The 19,089-nt window shown below is 37.5% G+C and overlaps 1 non-coding gene across 1 annotated transcript; it reads left to right on the top strand.

The window, feature by feature from the left end:
• Positions 1-1,914: 1,914 nt before the first annotated feature.
• On the top strand, positions 1,915-2,018 carry LOC112760401 (small nucleolar RNA R71). The gene has a single exon (XR_003180843.1). It is a non-coding gene; the product is annotated as a small nucleolar RNA R71 (small nucleolar RNA).
• The last annotated feature ends 17,071 nt before the right edge of the window (positions 2,019-19,089 follow it).

Raw genomic sequence — 19,089 nt, 5'->3', positions numbered from 1 at the left:
CAGTAAGCCCTTCCTCTAGGGTGTGATTTTTCTTCTGCTGTTTTTGATTCTATTTTTGATTTTTCTATTTATTCTGTGTCTCCATATGATCATGAACCTAATAAAACATGAAATAACAATAAAAATAAAAAAATAAAATTAGATAAATAAAAATTGGGTTGCCTCCCAACAAGCGCTTCTTTAATGTCAATAGCTTGACAGTGGGCTCTCATGGCTCCACACAGGTGATTAGGTCAATTTTATAGACTCCCAACACCAAACTTAGAGTTTGGATATGGGAGTTCAACACCAAACTTAGAGTTTGGCTGAGGCCTCCCAATACCAAACTTAGAGTTTGACTGTGGGGCTTTAGTTGACTCTGTACTGAGAGAAGCTTACTGTGCCTCTTTTCCATGTTTACAGAAGGATGACCTTGAGTTTTAAACACAAGGGAGTCTTCATTCAATTGAAGGACTAGTTCACCTCTGTCAACATCAATCACAGCTCTTGCTGTGGCTAGGAAGGGTCTTCCAAGGATGATGGATTCATCCTCATCCTTCCCAGTATATAGGATTATGAAATCAGCAGGGATGTAAAGGCCTTCAACCTTTACTAATATGTCCTCTACTTATCCATAAGCCTGTTTTCTTGAGTTTTATGCCATCTCTAATGAGATTCTGGTAGCTTGTACCTCAAAGATTCCCAGTTTCTCCATTACAGAGAGGGGCATGAGGTTTATTCCTGACCCAAGGTCACATATAGCCTTCTCAAAGGTCATGGTGCCTATGGTACAAGGTATTAGGAACTTTCCAGGATCCTGTTTCTTCTGAGGCAATCTCAGTTGACCCAATGCATTTAGTTCATTGGTGAACAGGGGAGGTTCATCTCCCCAAGTCTCATTACCAAATAAATTGGCATTCAGCTTCATGATTGCACCAAGGAATTTGGAAACTTGCTCTTCAGTAACATCCTCATTCTCTTCTGAAGAGAAATACTCATCAGAGCTCATGAAGGGCGTAAGGAGGTTTAATAGAATCTCTATGGTCTCTAGATGAGCCTCAGAGTCCTTTGGTTCCTCAAAGGGAGACTTCTTATTGATCACTGGACGTTCTAGGAGGTCTTCCTCCTTGGGATTCACGTCCTCTCCCTCCCTTGTAGGTTCGGCCATGATGGTCAATTCAATGGCCTTGCACTCTTCTTTTGGGTTTTCTTCTGTATTGCTTGGGAGAGTACTAGGAGGAGTTTCAGTGATCTTCTTACTCAGCTGGCCCACTTGTGCTTCCAAATTTCTAATGGATGACCTTGTTTCATTCATGAAACTCAGAGTGGCCTTAGATAGATCAGAGACTAAATTTGCTAAATTAGAGGTATTTTGTTCAGAGTTCTCTGTCTGTTGCTGAGTGGATGATGGAAAAAGGCTTACTATTGCTAAACCTGTTTCTTCCACCATTATTAAAGCCTTGTTGAGGCTTTTGTTGATCTTTCCATGAGAGATTTGGGTGATTTCTCCATGAGGGATTATAGGTGTTTCCATATGATTCACCCATGTAATTCACCTCTGCTATTGCAGGGTTCTCAGGATCATAAGCTTCTTCTTCAGAAGATGCCTCTTGAGTACTGTTGGATGCAGCTTGCATTCCATTCAGACTCTGAGAAATCATATTGACTTGCTGAGTCAATATTTTATTCTGAGCCAATATGGCATTCAGAGTATCAATTTCAAGAACTCCCTTCTTCTGAGGCGTCCCATTACTCACAGGATTCCTCTCAGAAGTGTACATGAACTGGTTATTAGCAACCATGTCAATGAGTTCTTGAGCTTCTGCAGGCGTTTTCTTTAGGTGAATGGATCCACCTGCAGAAGTATCCAATGACATCTTAGCTAATTCAGACAGACCATCATAGAATATATCCAAGATGGTCCATTCTGAAAGTATGTCAGAAGGACACTTTTTGGTCAGTTCCTTGTATCTCTCCCAAGCTTCATAGAGGGATTCACCTTCTTTTTGTCTGAAGGTTTGAACATCCACTCTAAGCTTACTCAGCTTTTGAGGAGGAAAGAATTTGGCTAAGAAAGCCTTGACCAACTTATCCCAAGAGTTCAGGCTATCCTTAGGTTGAGAGTCCAACCATATTCTTGCTCTGTCTCTTACAGCAAACGGGAAAAGCATGAGCCTGTAGACTTCAGGATCTACTCCATTAGTCTTAACAGTATCACAGATCTGCAAAAATTCAGTTAAGAACTGAAAAGGATCTTCAGATGGAAGTCCATGGAACTTGCAGTTCTGCTGCATCAGAGAAACTAATTGAGGTTTAAGCTCAAAATTGTTTGCTCCAATGGTAGGAATTGAGATGCTTCTTCCATGTAAATTGGAACTAGGTGCAGTAAAGTCACCAAGCATCCTCCTTGCATTATTATTATTTTCGGCTGCCATCTCCTCTTCCTGTTCGAAAATTCCTGTAAGGTTGTCTCTGGATTATTGTATTTTAACTTCTCTTAGTTTCCTCTTCAGAGTCCTTTCAGGTTCAGGGTCTGCTTCAACAAGAATGTTCTTGTCCTTGCTCCTGCTCATATGACAAAGAAGGGAATAACAAAGAAAATATGGAATCCTCTATGTCACAGTATAGAGATTCCTTTGTGTGAGTAGAAGAAGAAAAGAATGTAATGTAAGGAAAGAGAAGGGAGGAGAATCCAAACACAAGGGTGAGGATAGCAGAGATATTAGATGAAGAGAAGTATTAGTAAGTAATAAATAAATAGAAGGAGATGGGAGAGAGGGAATTCGAAAAATAAATTTTGAAAAAGAGTTAATGATTTTCGAAAATTAAGATAAAATTAAAATTAAAATTAAAAATTGAAACAATTAATTAATTAAAAAGAATTTTTGAAAAAGAGGGAGGTATTTTCGAAAATTAGAGAGGGATAGTTAGTTAGGTAGTTTTGAAAAAGATAAGAAACAGACAAAAAGTTAATTAGTTAGTTGAAACAAATTTTGAAAATCAATTTTTAAAAGATAAGAAGATAAGAAGTTAGAAAAGATATTTGAAAAAGACATGATATGAAAAGGTATGATTAAAAAGATATGATTTTAAAAAAAGATAAGATAAAAAGATATTTTTGAAAGCATATGATTGAAATTAGTTTTGAAAAAGATTGGATTTTTAAAATCACAATTAATGACTTGATTCACAAGAAATCACAAGATATGATTCTAGAACTTAAAGTTTGAATATTTCTTAACAAGTAAGTAACAAACTTGAAATTTTTGAATCAAAACATTAATTGTTGATGATATTTTCGAAAATATGATGTAAAATTAAGAAAAATATTTTTAAAAAAATATTTTTAAAATTTTCGAAAATAAATAAGAAAAATGAAAAAGATTTGATTTTTGAAAATGATTTTGAAAAAGATAAGATTTTCAAATTGAAAATTTGATTTGACTCATAAGAAACAATTGAATTTTAAAAAGTTTTGAAAAAGTCAACTCAAATTTTTTAATTTATGAGAAGAAAAAGGGGAAGATATTTTTTTGATTTTTGAATTTTTAATGATGAGAGAGAAAAACATGAAAAATGATGCAATGCATGAAAATTTTGGATCAAAACATGTGATGCATGCAAGAACACTATGAATGTCAAGATGAACACCAAGAACACTTTGAATGTCAAGATGAACACCAAGAACTTATTTTTGAAAAATTTTCAAGAAAAAAAAATATGCAAGATACCAAACTTAGAAAATTTTCATGTATAGACACTATGAATGCAAGAATGCATATGAGAAACAAGAAAAGACACAAAACAAGAAAATATGAAGATCAAACAAGAAGACTGGCCAAGAACAACTTGAAGATCATGAAGAACACTATGAATGCATGACTTTTCGAAAAAATGCATAAAGAATTTTTAGAAAAAATGCAATTGACACCAAACTTAAAAATTGACTCAAGACTCAAACAAGAAACACAAAATATTTTTTATTTTATGATTTTATTAATTTTTTTGGATTTTTGTATATATTTTTTTTTTGAAAAACATATAGGAAAAAGAAAATAAGAAATTCAAAAATTTTTAATAAGAATTCCAGGATTCTTTCAATGTTAGCCTAAAGCTCCAATCCAAGGGTTAGACATGGCTTAATAGCCAGCCAAGCTTTAGAAGATACAAATCTGTCATACAATAACAAATTTTATTAGCAACAAGTAGCTTGCTCTTGTAATGATGACTTGGAAGCCTCAGTCTAAATGAATTTAGACATGGCTTTACAGCCATACAGGCTTCAACATGCTTCATGAAACTCTAGAATTCATTCTTAAAAATTTTGAATAATTTTCGAAAACAGATGAGAAAATTTTTTTTTGAAAGATTTTTGAAAAATTTTTGAAAATAAAACAAAAAGAAAATTACCTAATCTGAGCAACAAGATGGACCGTCAGTTGTCCAAACTCGAACAATCTCTGGCAACGGCGCCAAAAACTTGGTGCACGAAATTGTGATCCCTGGTAATGGCTCCAAAAACTTGGTGCTCTCATCTTAATTCATAATTTGTCACAACTTCGATACAACTAACCAGCAAGTGCACTGGGTCGTCCAAGTAATAAAACCTTACGTGAGTAAGGGTCGATCCCACGGAGATTGTCGGCTTGAAGTAAGCTATGGTCATCTTGTAAATCTCAGTCAGGCGGATATCAAATGGTTATGGAATTTTCGAATAATAATAATAATAAATAAACAGAAAATAAAGATAGAAATACTTATGTAATTCATTGGTGAGAATTTCAGATAAGTGTATAGAGATGCTTTCGTTCCTCTGAACCTCTGCTTTCCTGCTGTCTTCATCCAATCCTTCCTACTCCTTTCCATGGCAAGCTTTCTATAAGGCATCACCGTTGTCAATGGCTACATCCCATCCTCTCTGTGAAAAAGGTCCAAATGCTCTGTCATGGCACGGCTAATCATCTGGAGGTTCTCGATCATACTGGAATAGGGTTCACCCTCCTTTTGCGTCTGTCACTACGCCCAGCACTCGCGAGTTTGAAGTTCGTCACAGCCATCCCTTCCCAGATCCTACTCGGAATACCACAGACAAGGTTTAGACTTTTCGGATCTCAGGAATGGCCATCCATGGGTTCTAACTTATACCACGAAGATTCTAATATCTCGGACTCGGTCCCCTGTATTAGATATCTAAGAGATACTCATTCTAGCTTGTTTGCATGTAGAACGGAAGTGTTTGTCAGGCACGCGTTCATAAGTGAGAATGATGATGAGCGTCACATAATCATCACATTCATCATGTTCTTGGGTGCGAATGGATATCTTAGAAGCGGAATAAGTTGAATTGAATATAAAACAGTAGTACTTTGCATTAAATCATGAGGAACAGCAGAGCTCCACACCTTAATCTATGGAGTGCAGAAACTCTACCGTTGAAAATACATAAGTGATGAAGGTCCAGGCATGGCCGAATGGCCAGCCCCCAAACGTGATCAATATGATCCAAAGTTGAACTAAAAATCATAAGATGTCTAATACAATATTAAAAAGTCCTATTTATACTAAACTAGCTACTAGGGTTTACAGAAGTAAGTAATTGATGCATAAATCCACTTCCAGGGCCCACTTGGTGTGTGCTTGGGCTGAGCTTGAATGTTACACGTGCAGAGGCTTCTTCTGGAGTTGAACGCCAAGTTGTAACGTGTTTTTGGCGTTCAACTCTGGTTCGTGACGTGTTTCTGGCATTTAACTCCAGACTGCAGCGTAGAACTGGCGTTCAACGCCCTTTTGCATTGTCTAAACTCGGCCAAAGTATGGACTATTATATATTGCTGGAAATTCCTTGATGTCTACTTTCCAACGCAATTGGAAGCGCGCCATTTTGAGTTCTGTAGCTCCAGAAAATCCACTTTGAGTGTAGGAAGGTCAGAATCCAACAGCATCAGCAGTCCTTCTTCAACATCTGAATCTGATTTTTGCTCAAGTCCCTCAATTTCAGCCAGAAAATACCTGAAATCACAGAAAAACACACAAACTCATAGTAAAGTCCAGAAATGTGAATTTAACATAAAAACTAATAAAAACATCCCTAAAAGTAACTAGATCCTACTAAAAACATACTAAAAACAATGCCAAAAAGCGTATAAATTATCCGCTCATCAGCTTGCTTTTGCCAAACCTATTTCTCCCACCATTATTATTATTGAAGCCTTGATTAGGCGTCTGCTGATCCTTCCATGAGAAATTAGAATGATTTCTTCATAAAGGATTGTAAGTGTTTCCATAGGATTCTCCCATGTAATTCACTTCACTTCTTCCATATGAGCAGTAAAGTCACCAAGCATCTTCCTTGAATCTCCACCATTGTTGTTGGGTTCGGCTGCCATGTCTGCTTCTTTTTCGAAATTTTCTGTAAGGTCCTCTCCGCAGTGTTGTGCTTTAGCTTCTCTTAGCTTCCTCTTCAGAGTCCTTTCAGGTTTAGGATCAGCTTCAACAAGAATGTCTTTATCCCTATTTCTGCTCATATGAAAAAGAAGAGAATAGAAAAGAAGAGGAATCCTCTATGTCACAGTATAGAGATTCCTTTATGTGTTAGAGGAAAAGAAGAATAGAATAATGAAGGAAGAAGAAGAAATTCGAACACAGAGAGAGAGAGAGGGTTCGAATTATGAGTAGTAGAGAAGAAAACTATTTTTGTTAGTTAAAAATTAATTAATTAAAAGAAAAGAAAAATATTTTTATTTTTATTTAGTTAATTAAGTTTGTTCGGAAATATTAAGAGAAATAAAATAAAATTAGAATTTAAAATAATTAGTTAAAGAATTTTGAAAAGTGGTTAATGGTTTTCGAAAATTAGAGAGAGAGAGAAAAGTAGTTAGGTGGTTTTGAAAAAGATAAGAAATAGTAAACTTTTTAATATTAAAACAAACAAGTCAAGTGGTTAATTAAAAAAGATTTGGAAATAAATTTTGAAAAGATAAGAAGTTAGAAAAAGATTTTGAAATTAAGTTTTGAGAAAGATATGATTAAAATTTATTTTGAAAAAGAATTGAAAAAGAAATTTAAAAAGATTTGATTTTGAAAATTAAATTTGATGACTTGACTAACAAGAAATTAAAAGATATGATTCTAGAATTTAAAGATTGAACCTTTCTTAACAGGAAAGTAACAAACTTGAAATTTTTGAATAAAAACATTAAATGTTAGCAATAATTTCGAAAATTATGAAGTAAAAATAAGAAAAAAATTTGAAATTAATTGAAAAATTTTCGAAAAACATGAAAGAAAAATGAAAAAGATTTGATTTTTGAAAAAGATTTGAAAAGATAAAGTTGTTAAATTGAAATTTTGACTTGACTAACAAGAAACAACTAAATTTTTAAAATTCTTTGACTAAATCAACCTAAAATTTCGAAAATTATGAGTAAAATAAGGGAAAGATATTATTTTTGATTTTTTTGAATTAATGAAGAAAGAGAAAAACAACAAAAAGACACATGACATAAGAATTTAAGATCAAAACACACAATGCATGCAAGAACACTTTGAATGTCAAGATGAACACCAAGAGCACTTTGAAGATCATGATGAACATCAAGAACATATTTTTGAAAAATTTTTAAGAAAAGAAAGACATGCAAGACACCAAACTTAGAAATTTTTAATGTTTAGACACTATGAATTCGAAAATGCATATGAAAAACAAGAAAAGACACAAAACAAGAAAATCACAGGATTAAACAAAGAAAATCATCAAGAACAACTTGAAGATCAAGAAAGAACACATGATGAATTTTCGAAAATTTAAGAAAATTTAAAAACATGCAATTGACACCAAACTTAAAATTTGACACAAGACTCAAACAAGAAACACAATTTTTTTTTTCGAAAATAAAAATAATAAAAACTTAAACATAAAATAAAATTACCCAATCTAAGCAACAAGATGAACCGTCAGTTGTCCAAACTCGAACAATACCTGGCAACGGCGCCAAAAACTTGGTGCACCAAATTGTGATTCACACTTTTCACAACTCCATACAACTAACCAGCAAGTGCACTGGGTCGTCCAAGTAATACCTTACGTGAGTAAGGGTCGATCCCACGGAGATTGTCGGCTTGAAGCAAGCAATGGTCATCTTGTAAATCTTAGTTAGGCGGATTCAGATGGTTATGAGATTTTGATAATTAAAAGATAAATAAAACATAAAATTAAAATAAAGGTACTTATGTAATTCATTGGTGGGAATTTCAGATAAGCGTGTGGAGATGCTTTGTTACTTTTGAACCTCTGCTTTCCTATTGTCTTCTTCTAATCATGCGTGCTCCCTTCCATGGAAAGCTGTATGATCCACTCGGATGAAAAATACCAGGTACAATCTCTGCACGGCTAATCAACTGTCAAATTTCTCGTCTCGGATGAAAAATACCAGGTACAGCTACCGCACGGCTAATCATCGGTCGGTTCCCGCTAGCGTCAGAATAGGACCCTTATCCTTTTGCACACTGTCACTGCGCCCAACATTCGCAAGTTTGAAGCTCGTCACAGTCATCCCTTCCCAGATCCTACTCGGAATACCATAGACAAGGTTTAGACTTTCCAGATCTCAGGAATGGCTGCCAATTGGTTCTAGCCTATACCATGAAGGTTCTAATCACGAATTCGGATGCTCTGTTGTCAGGAGAGACGATGCAAATCGTGGCTTAGAGACCCAAGAGAATATACTCCGGATGTCGTCCAATGACTACGTTGAACATCATGTAGACCGCTTTGTGGTTGTCAGGCACGCGAATCTTGGCTAAGCGAGTAATGAAGATAGTGGGTGATTGTCACGGGTCACCCCTTCATTCTGACTTAACTGAATTAAGTACAAGAGTATATCTTGGAGAAGAAGTAGGCGTGAATTGAAAGAAAAACAATAGTACTTGCATTAATTCATGAAGAACAGCAGAGCTCCACACCATAATCTATGGGGTGTAGAAACTCCACTGTAGAAAATACATAAGTGAAAAGAGGTCTAGGAATGGCCGTGAGGCCAGCCTCCAAATGTGAACAATGGCATAAGCTAAAGTCCCTGAATACAATAGTAAAAAGTGCTATTTATACTAAACTAGTTACTAGGGATTACAGAAAATAAGTAATTAAGTGCAGATAGTGCAGAAATCCACTTCTGAGGCCCACTTGGTGTGTGGTTGGGCTGACCATTAAAGCTTTCACGTGCATAGGCCATTCTTGGAGTTAAACACCAGCTTGGGTGCCAGTTTGGGCGTTTAACTCCAGTTCTGGTGCCAGTTTTGGCGTTTTACTCCAGAAAAGGGTCAATGGTGGGTGTTTGAACACCAGTTTGGGCCATCAAATATCAAGCAAAGTATAGACTATTATACATTTCTGGAAAGCCCAAGATGTCTACTTTCCAACGCAATTGAGAATATGCCAATTGGGCTTCTGTAGTCTCAGAAAATCCATTTTGAGTGCAAGATGGTCAGAATCCAACAGCATCTGCAGTCCTTTTTCAGCCTCTGAATCAGATTTTTGCTCAGGTCCCTCAATTTCAGCCAGAAAATACCTGAAATTACAGAAAAATACACAAACCCATAGTAAAGTCTAGAAATGTGATTTTTGCATAAAAACTAATAAAAATATAATAAAAAGTAACTAAAACATACTAAAAACTATGTAAATACAATGCCAAAAAGGGTATAAATTATCCGCTCATCAATAATCTTCTTGCAGTCGGCGGCTGGTGGATTCTCATCTGCAAGCTCCCAGGGCACCTCAGCTCATCAGCCCATCTGAGTAATCAAATAGGGGAAGGGCAGAGTGCCTCGGACATGGACCCCGGACATGAAGTACCGGATAAATCGGGGAAGGTATAGGTCCTTGCCCTCCATCACGCACCAGATAAGAGTAATCATGGCAGCTGGCACCTCAGTCTCATGAGTGCTCGACATCACATAATTGCTTAGGATTTGTTGCCATAGCCGAGCCTCATCATTCAGATAAATAATTTTGATGCCTTTTGGGGTCACTGTTGACTTACCCATAACCCATGGGACAGCAGGATCAATAGATATAGTGCGCTTCACTACTTCCCAATCAAATCTCATAAATCTCATATCTTCCTCAGCCTGTTGATAACCATCTGGCTGATCGGATTTAGGAAGGAAATGGAGGATATCTTCAATTGCCTCCTCAGTAACTAGAATCTGTTTGCCTCTGAGATGCACTGCATCCAGGGTTGTTTTAAAATAGTTGCAGTAAAATTCCCTGACCCAGGATGCATTAACCTCAGTCAAGTTCCTTTCCAGAAAGAACCAGCCTCTCTGTTTGATTTGTTCTGTGGTGTACTGCTGTAATTCAGCTAGAATTCGGAGGGTCTTTTCTAGGTATAAGTTCCTTGAAGTTGCAAAGACTGGATACTTCAGTTCACAGTATCGGTTTGCAAACTTGACTGGATCAGTTGCAGGCACTAACTGATCAGCTTTTTCCTACGGAGTAAAGTTCTTCTCCCACCTGGAATCATCATGCAGGATATCTAGGATAGCCATAGAGGACTCTCCTCGTTTCCTTTTGCCCGTGCCTACTTTAGCTTTTCCTTTCCCTTTAGGGTCATACATCCTGAAAAACAGAGGTTCTAGGATACAGTTTATTAAACTAAAGCAGGAAAATAGGTAAGCAAATAGTATTTTATCAATATAAGCATAGATGGGCAAAAGAGGAATAAAATAGCAATATAAGCATGAAGTGAGTTTGATAGATGTAGAATTTTGGACTGTATACAAGGTAAAAGTCAAAGAATTAAAAAAAAAATCACAATCCAAGATTTATGATATGAAAAATGCTTGTTTGTCAGGAACAATATTAATCATGCCTTAAAATGATTTGAAATCAGTTAGTTGAAAACTAAGAAAGAGGTTAGCAAGTGAATGCAGTTAAGAGTTAAAAAGTGAGGTTAAAGTTAGTGGCATGGTATTGTAGTTCCTAGTTAACAAGAATTGTACAAACTAGAAGAACAAGCAACTCACATTTAAGCAGATACTGCATATTAATGATGATAAACAAGAAAATAAAAGAAGCACAAAAATGAACAAAATCATCAATAATGCGATTTAACTAATAAGGGAACCATAAGGAGTAGGAGTGCTAGCCCATCCTTCCATGAATTGGCTCGGATGAAACCAATTAGTTCAGAATTCAAAAGTATCAAAGCCAATTTATGAATGGGGGTTGAGTGAAACAGTTTACGGAAAAATTGGGCAGCATTCCAGCTATAAATTGGACGTTCCCGAGTAATAAACAGCAGCAGAAATTCAGTTCATATGACGTTAAAGTAGTACATAAAAGAGTAGCAATTAGCAAGTCACATGAATTTAGAATAAACAAACTCAATCTTCAGCAAGAAATGCAATTTAAGTTGAATAATGTTAAAAATAGCATTAAACAGTAATGAACAGCATATTAGCAGTATCAACAGCACAACAATTTCAAAATAGCAAAATAGATAAAGCAAGCAGCAAGAACAGCGTAATTATTGGACCTAAATCCACTAACCACATCCTAGCTACCTAACAACCTAAAATCCACTACGAACATGCATCTCTAACTATCCTAATTTGAACAGAATTGAAAAATATGCAAACTAACTAATTGGAACGGGAAAGGAATCGGAGTGCAGTGGAACCTGGTGTGCGTAGTGAAACAAATTGAACGAAGAGAGAGGGTGGTGGTGTGGTGGCGTTGGTGGTGGCACGGCGGTGCTGGGATGCGGCATGGCGGTGCTGGGAGTTTGCGGGGTTTGGGTGGAGGCAGGAGGTGGAAGAGAGAGGGGAAGAGAAGGGAGGAAAGGGAAGAGAGGACGGGGGGTGGTACGATGGCAAGGGTCGTCGACGGTGGCGGTGGTGGCGGTGTTGGTTTGGCGACGGGGCAGGGGCGAAAGGGGGAGGTAGGGGGAGAAGAAGAAGAGAAGGTGGGAAACGGGGGTGAGGGCGGTGCGGGTAGTGTTTGTTGATGGTGGCGGCGCGGCGGTGTGGTGGTGGTGGGGTGGTCGCGGTGGCTATGGAGGAGAGGGAGGGGGGAGAGTATGGAGACGGAACATTGGGGAGGGGGGAGGGGAAAATGTGACGCGAGGTGGGTAGGGTTTTCGCGTCAGGGGGTTGATGAATTCAAATCCATGCGGACGCGTCGCTCACGCGAGAGCGTGGATGAGGCAAAAGTGCAATGACGCGAACGCGTGGAGAGCAGATAATGAAAATGACGCGTACGCGTGTCTCACGCGTACGCGTCGGCTAGAATTGTGCTAAACGCATGATTCCAGCGTCGTTTTGGCGCAACTCTCTGTTTCAATTTGGGGGCCAAAAATTTTCACGCGTCGCCCACGCCCATGTGTGGTGTGTGTAAGTGAAAATGACGCGTACGCGTCGTTGACGCGTGCGCATGGCCCAAATCATGCCTAACGCATACCAGCCGCACGATTCCAGCCCAACTTTCTGGGCGTTGGATGGCGACGTCAATTTGGAGTCGACGCCCATGCGTGGCCCATGCACCCGCGTGGTATGGCATTTTTTTTTGAATATGCAGAATGAAAAATGTGTATGCTGATGCGGATGTTATGAATGATACTAGGGAAAATAAAATAAAATGAAACTAAAAACAAACAAAACAAAATAAAATTAAAATTGAAAAGGAACAATGATACCATGGTGGGTTGTCTCCCACCTAGTACTTTTAGTTAAAGTCCTTAAGTTTGACATTTGAAGAGCTCCTTGTTATGGTGGCTTGTGCTTGAATTCATCTAGAAATCTCCACCAACGTTTGCAATTCCAATAGCCTCCGGGGTCCCAAACTAGGCACGTAAAGCCTTCGAGCAAGTTAAAGCAGGTGTTCAGGTCCCAAGGGTGTTGATTATCAGAATGAATTCCAGGATCCCAAACGTTGCCTTTGTACCTGTCTTCTTGTTGACCATCTTCGTTCCAACCGAGTGATAAGTAATTTGAACTCTCACTGAGATACCCAAACATCTTCCGAGACCCATTCAATCGAGCTCTATACCAATCCTTGCACTTCCAATTGGAGCGTGGAATCGTATTGAACCTTGGGTGCCAACTCCTATTACTAACCATCTCCCGCTCACTCTTAAAGCCACAAAGAGCTCTAAGCTGGCCATCGGTTTCAAGCAAACTATATTCAAGTGGAAAGGTAAAGATAAAGGCTAAGGATTTTACCCACTTGAGGTTTGTATTGGGTGGTAATGGCCTTGGGAGAGGTGTTTCCAGTGGTATTTCAAGCTCCACTTCCTTGTACTCCGCTGTGAATTCTTCCATTTTCTGACAAACCTCTTCAACTGCAACCACGTCTTGATCAAAGTCTTTGATTTCTTCCTCATCACTCAAGTCATAAGTTGGAGGTTGGGAAAAATCTACCTCCACATCATCTTCATATTTGCTTGGGGAAGATTCTTCAATCTCAAAGAACTCAATTGCGGATGCAAGTTCATTCTTAGGAGAGCTTAGTTCATGATCATTATTACCAAGGAAACTCACTTCTTGATCTGTTCCGTCCAGTTCTTCATAAGATACATGCTTTGGGGGTTGTGCACTATCCTCATTAGCATTAATTGCAAATTTCTTGGCGGAATTCTCTACAATTCTTAATTCCCATGGAGGTTCAGCGTCTCCTAAGTCTTCAACCAATTCTTCTTCCTTGATAATTTCAGCTTCCTCTACTTGTTCCAGTACAAAGTCATGCTCCGTACTATCCACCTGAGTTTCCAGTGTCTCCTTCATACTATGTTCTTCATTAGATTCTCCACATGAAGCCATGGGAGTTCCTTGAACGTCCGAACGTCGGGAAGCTAATTGGTTTATCACTTGTTCTAGTTAATGAATGGTTGCATGAAATTGATCTACTGTTGCCTTGAGGCAAGCCTGTGATTCTTGGGTCGATGGATATGGACATGGTGCATATAGAAGTGGTGGTTCTTGGGAGTAATTGGATTGGAACTGGGGTGGATAAATGTTAGGGTCATATGGTGGTGAATGGTTGTAGTTGGATTGTGAGTATGGTGGTTCAAAGCTATGTTGAGGAGGTGGTTTATGGGCGTATGATGGGGCTTGTTGGTAACCACAAGGGGGTCCACCATGTCTATCATCTTGGTATGCACCTCGGAATGGCTCTTGACCATAGTAATTTGGTGGAGGTGGTTTGTCACGAAGGGGTCCACCATAACTATTGTCTTGGTATGTATCGTAGAATGGTTGTTGTCCATGGTATCTTGGAAGGTGTTGTTGCCGAAAGGGTTGATCAGATCCTCATGGCTCCTTCCATCTTTGATTGTTTTGACCTTGATACATGTTCCTGTTATAGCTTCCATTTCTTTCAACAACATTAGAACCAAACCTAAAGCCAGATGGGTGAGAACTCATAGTAGCTAATAAAAATTAAAAACAAAAATAGAAATAATTAAGCAAAAGAAAATATTTACAATAACCAATAATAAAGCACACAATTGCAATTCCCCGGCAACGGCGCCATTTTGACGGTCGGATTCTTGCTAGTAAAGAATCTCATAAAAATAATAACACTGTAAGTATAGTTTCTAAACCAACAGAGAATCCTTTCGTACAAAAGTTTGGTTGTCACAAGTAACAAAACCCAATAAAATTTATAACCGAAGTATTTAAACCTCGGGTTGTCTCTTAAGGAATTGCAGGGAAGTATGATTTATTATTGGTTATGGGAAAAGTATATTTTTGGGTTTTTGAAATAGGGAACAAGGAAATAAATTGGCAAGAAAGTAAATTAATAACTAGAAAAACTCTTGGCAAGGTATGAGAACTGGAAATCCCATCCTAGTTATCCTTATCAGGTGTGATGAGAATTGTTTATTGCTCCCACTTAGTTAACCTTACTAAATAAAGGAAAGTCAAGTGGACTAATCAACTTGATTCCTCAAGTCCTAGTCAACTCCTATGGAAATACTAGCTTTAGAGGGATCCAAATTAATCAGCAAATTCCAATTTTCAATCAACAGCTGAGTTTGACAACTCAAGTGTCACCAATTACTCAACCAGAGCCAAAAGGAGAAAAATTCAAATTATTTATATCATAAACAGAATAAAGCAATCTTAAATCTAAAATACCTCAATTTATATTAAATAGAAAATCAAATTAAACATAGAAATCCCTAAACCAAATTGGCAACATCAAGTAATCAACTAAAGTAATAGAATGAATAAAAGTAGAAGAGAAACTAAAGTAAAGGAACATTGAACCTGGAATGAAGAAATAACCATAAACTAAGAGAAATCCTAATCCTAAAAACCTAAGAGAGAGGAGAGAGCCTCTCTCTCTAGAGAACTACATCTAAAACCTAAAATTATGAATTTTCAATGTTGTCTGTCGAATGAATGATTTGATTCCCCCATTCTCCAGCCTCTATTCTGTGTTTCTGGGCTTGGATTTGGGTCGAAAAAGGGTCTAGAAATCGTTGAGGGCATTTTCTGCAATTTTCTGCACGTGGCGTCCGTCATACGTGCGTGTGGGTCACGCGTGCACGTCATTTGGAGATTTTTCTTGTCACGCGTACGCGTCAATCATGTGTACGCGTTGTTTGTGCTCTGTTCCAGGCACGCGTCCGTGTCGTCCATGCGTGCGCGTCGCTTGTGCTTTACGCTAGGCACGTGTCCGCGTTGTCCACGCGTGCGCGTCGTTGCCATTTTCTTCAAAACTCCATTTTGTGTGTTCCTTCCACTTTTGCACGTTTCCTTTCTGTCCTCTAAGCCATTCCTGCCCTATGAAGCCTGAAGATACTTAACACACAGATCACGGTATCGAATGGTAATAATGGATAATCAAAATTAATATTTTTAAGGCATAAGAAACATGTTTTCACATATATCATAGAATAAGAAAGGAATTGTAAAACCATGCAAATTATGTGAATAAGTGGGTGAAGAATTGGTAAAAACCACTCAATTAAGCACAAGATAAATCATAAAATAGTGGTTTATCACCTACATACCTAAGGTTTTCAATTCAACATAATGTCATAAATTTCAGTGTTGCTAGTTCACTTCAATCTCAATAAATACCATTTCACTAAGCAACTTGACTCCTTAAAAGTTAAAACTACCTTCTTTTTTTCTTCTTTCTTCTTTCTTCTTTTTGGGGAGTTGTTGGATACTTAACTACATTTATATTGCTAAAGTTTTTAAATGGGAGAAATGAAATTCACAGCTAAAAATTACTCACTAATCTTTGGCTATATTGTATGTAGATGTAGTAATTCTCAGTAAAAATAATAGAACTTAAAATATGACCATCCACAACTTTCTCCCATTGACCATTTAGTGACATACAAATCTTGATCAACAACCAAAACAACTAACAACCTATTTTCAAGGACTGATTCCAAACTTCTTCCTCTCAACTTCACAATTGCTTAAAACAATATACATCAATAAGGAAAAACTTGAACAAAAACTACTAGAAACTAGAAGTATAACATAGCATGATACAACAATAGCATGGCAATTAGGAAACGAAAAAACTCAGCTAAATTAATAACAACAGCAAAATTAATACTAACAACAGCATTCAACATTAAGCAAGAAAAATTATCCTTCAGCAACAAACAACACTTGATTTGATTTCCATTGTTAGCATTCAGCAACAATCATTACAAAACAGTAACAGGTAATCCCTAATCACACTAAACATGAAATCAATAAAGTTAAACATAAATTTTAATAATGATTTAATTTCTATTTTTAGCAGCAGCAAGAAAATTTGAACAAAAATTTTAGGAATTAAAAAAAAGAGAAACAGCACAAAATCAATTATTTGATTTTCCATTAATCCATTCAAAGTTTCACATTCAAAAATCAACAACAGGTCACATTTAAAAATCAACAACAGGGCATAAGAGGAAGAGAAGAATCGAAGAAGTGAAGGAAGTGCCGCTAACCTTCGACGGCGATATGGACGGCGCCCGGCGGGACGACAGCGAGTGGCGACACAGTGGCGAGTGGTGACACAGCGGCGAGCTGCTCCAAGTTCGAAAGAATCCAGGGAGGACGGGGACAGGGGGAAGGAGGATGCCGAACTACAAGAGAGGAAGCAGAGGTGCCGACATCATGGACGGCGGTGGCACTACGGAAGAATTGTTGCAGGGTGAACTTAGGGTTTTGGTAGGGTGAGTTTGACTTGGGTTCAGAGTTCAGGGGATAGTGAATTGGATTCATGAAATGGGGGGTGGGGTGGGTGCTAGGGGGAATGGGTGGGTGTTAGGGGGAAGCGGTGGGTTTAAAAAGTGGACCGGACCATTTTCCACGCCGATTTTCGGTTGAACCAGTTAGACCAGCTGGTCCGGCTGATTTTCTGAATATTGATTATTGTTATAAATTTATTTTGGTTAGTTAAAAAATTTAAAAAAACCGATTCACTTAAAACATCCAATAATATGACGACACGTAGGCGTCTTTACAAAAAGACATTTTCTGCAAATTTATGGGAGCATCTCCCTTTTCGCATAGTGTACGAAGACTAAACTAAATTAACAAAAAAAATATTTTATGCATTTCATTGGATGTGAGAACGGTTATTTATTTATTTTTTAATTGAAAAAGCTCATTCTCCCCCACCTCCAAAAAAGGCACTTTATTTTCTTGCATTTCACTTTCCATTCCAACTTTGGAACATTACACCATTTTTTAACGCATAACAAATTTTTTTAGCTGATAGATATAACAACCTTTTCTTTTATTTATTTTATTTTAATTTTTCGAAAATACACTTGATTTTTTAAAAAAATACTACTCATCCTTTAAATGTCATCTTTCACTTCTTTTTCTCTCCAAAAATAAAAACTTTTTATTTCATCGGAGAAATACAGTTGTCCAAAAGGATTTTTTATTTATATAAATAAATTAAATGAAATAATTACTGATTTCTGTAATTTGTAGCCTTTTTACAAAAATGCGTAACATGTCACGTTTCGTTTACAGAGTAAACGAAATATACATGTCTCGTGTCTGCAAGCGTATTTCGTTTACTGTGTAAACGAAATACACCTAAAATCAAGTCGTTTACTCTGTAAACGAAATGTGTGGAATAGTAATTCGTTTACTGTGTAAATGAAATACAATAGGACAAACTTGATCCAACTATACAAAGGTGTGCTACCCATTTTATTATTCACAACAAATTCACCTCCTCCGCCTAAACCTTTTCCAAACCATTCATAATATCTACTAGTAGTATATATTTGGTTGTGTGTGTGTATCCCAACTGCCTAATGAGGAATGGGGATAATGGGGTCGTGTTTGAGTGTGAGAATCGGGTGGGGAAGTGTCCCATACATCACGGAGTGTATATGAACCTGAGCCGGATCTTGAATGGTGATATGGTGGAGGAGGTAGGGGTGGGTCATGTGGTGCGTTGGCCTGACCTTGTGGAATATCACCATGATCCTCCTGACTCTCGTACTCGGCCTCCTCCTCGGACTCAACATCCATGCACAAACGATGAGGTCGAACCCTGTTGATACAAGCCTAAAGTGGGTTCGGAATTTATCTCAAAATAAGATCGGCGTTGCAAGTATAGTTCCAAACCCAACAATTGACCAATATCAAATTTCAATATGAAAATGTCACAATCAATACAAAATTAACCGGGAGTTTTAAGTCCCGGGTCGTCTTCATTAGGAGTTGCAATGAAATGTACAATTATTGGCTATGAGAGCAAATGCATGGGGAATTGGGGGTTGTGAATGCAAGCAAAAGAGAGCAAGTAATGTAAATAGCAAGAAAGCAAGTGATCATGCAAGAAATTAAAAGGGAAGTAATTAAAACAATGGAAATGGAAATTAAGTGCTAAAAGGAACTCTTGGTGAGAGTTGGGAAATTCGGGATTCCTATCCTAGTTATGGACCACAAACATGGCAATTGTGTGGAATCAATCCAAATTAGTCAATCATCCTTGAGAATTAGTCAAAAGGGTGTAATTAATCTCAATCCATAAGTCCTAGTCAACTCACTAATTAATTACTTAGTGAAAGACTAGCGTCAATGGAAACCAAACCAATTAAATATTCTCACACAATGCGGAATGGA

This window comes from Arachis hypogaea, chromosome 16 (assembly GCF_003086295.3).
Source record: "Arachis hypogaea cultivar Tifrunner chromosome 16, arahy.Tifrunner.gnm2.J5K5, whole genome shotgun sequence".
Lineage (NCBI taxonomy): Eukaryota > Viridiplantae > Streptophyta > Magnoliopsida > Fabales > Fabaceae > Arachis > Arachis hypogaea.
This window is presented reverse-complemented; position numbering and strand designations above follow the sequence as displayed.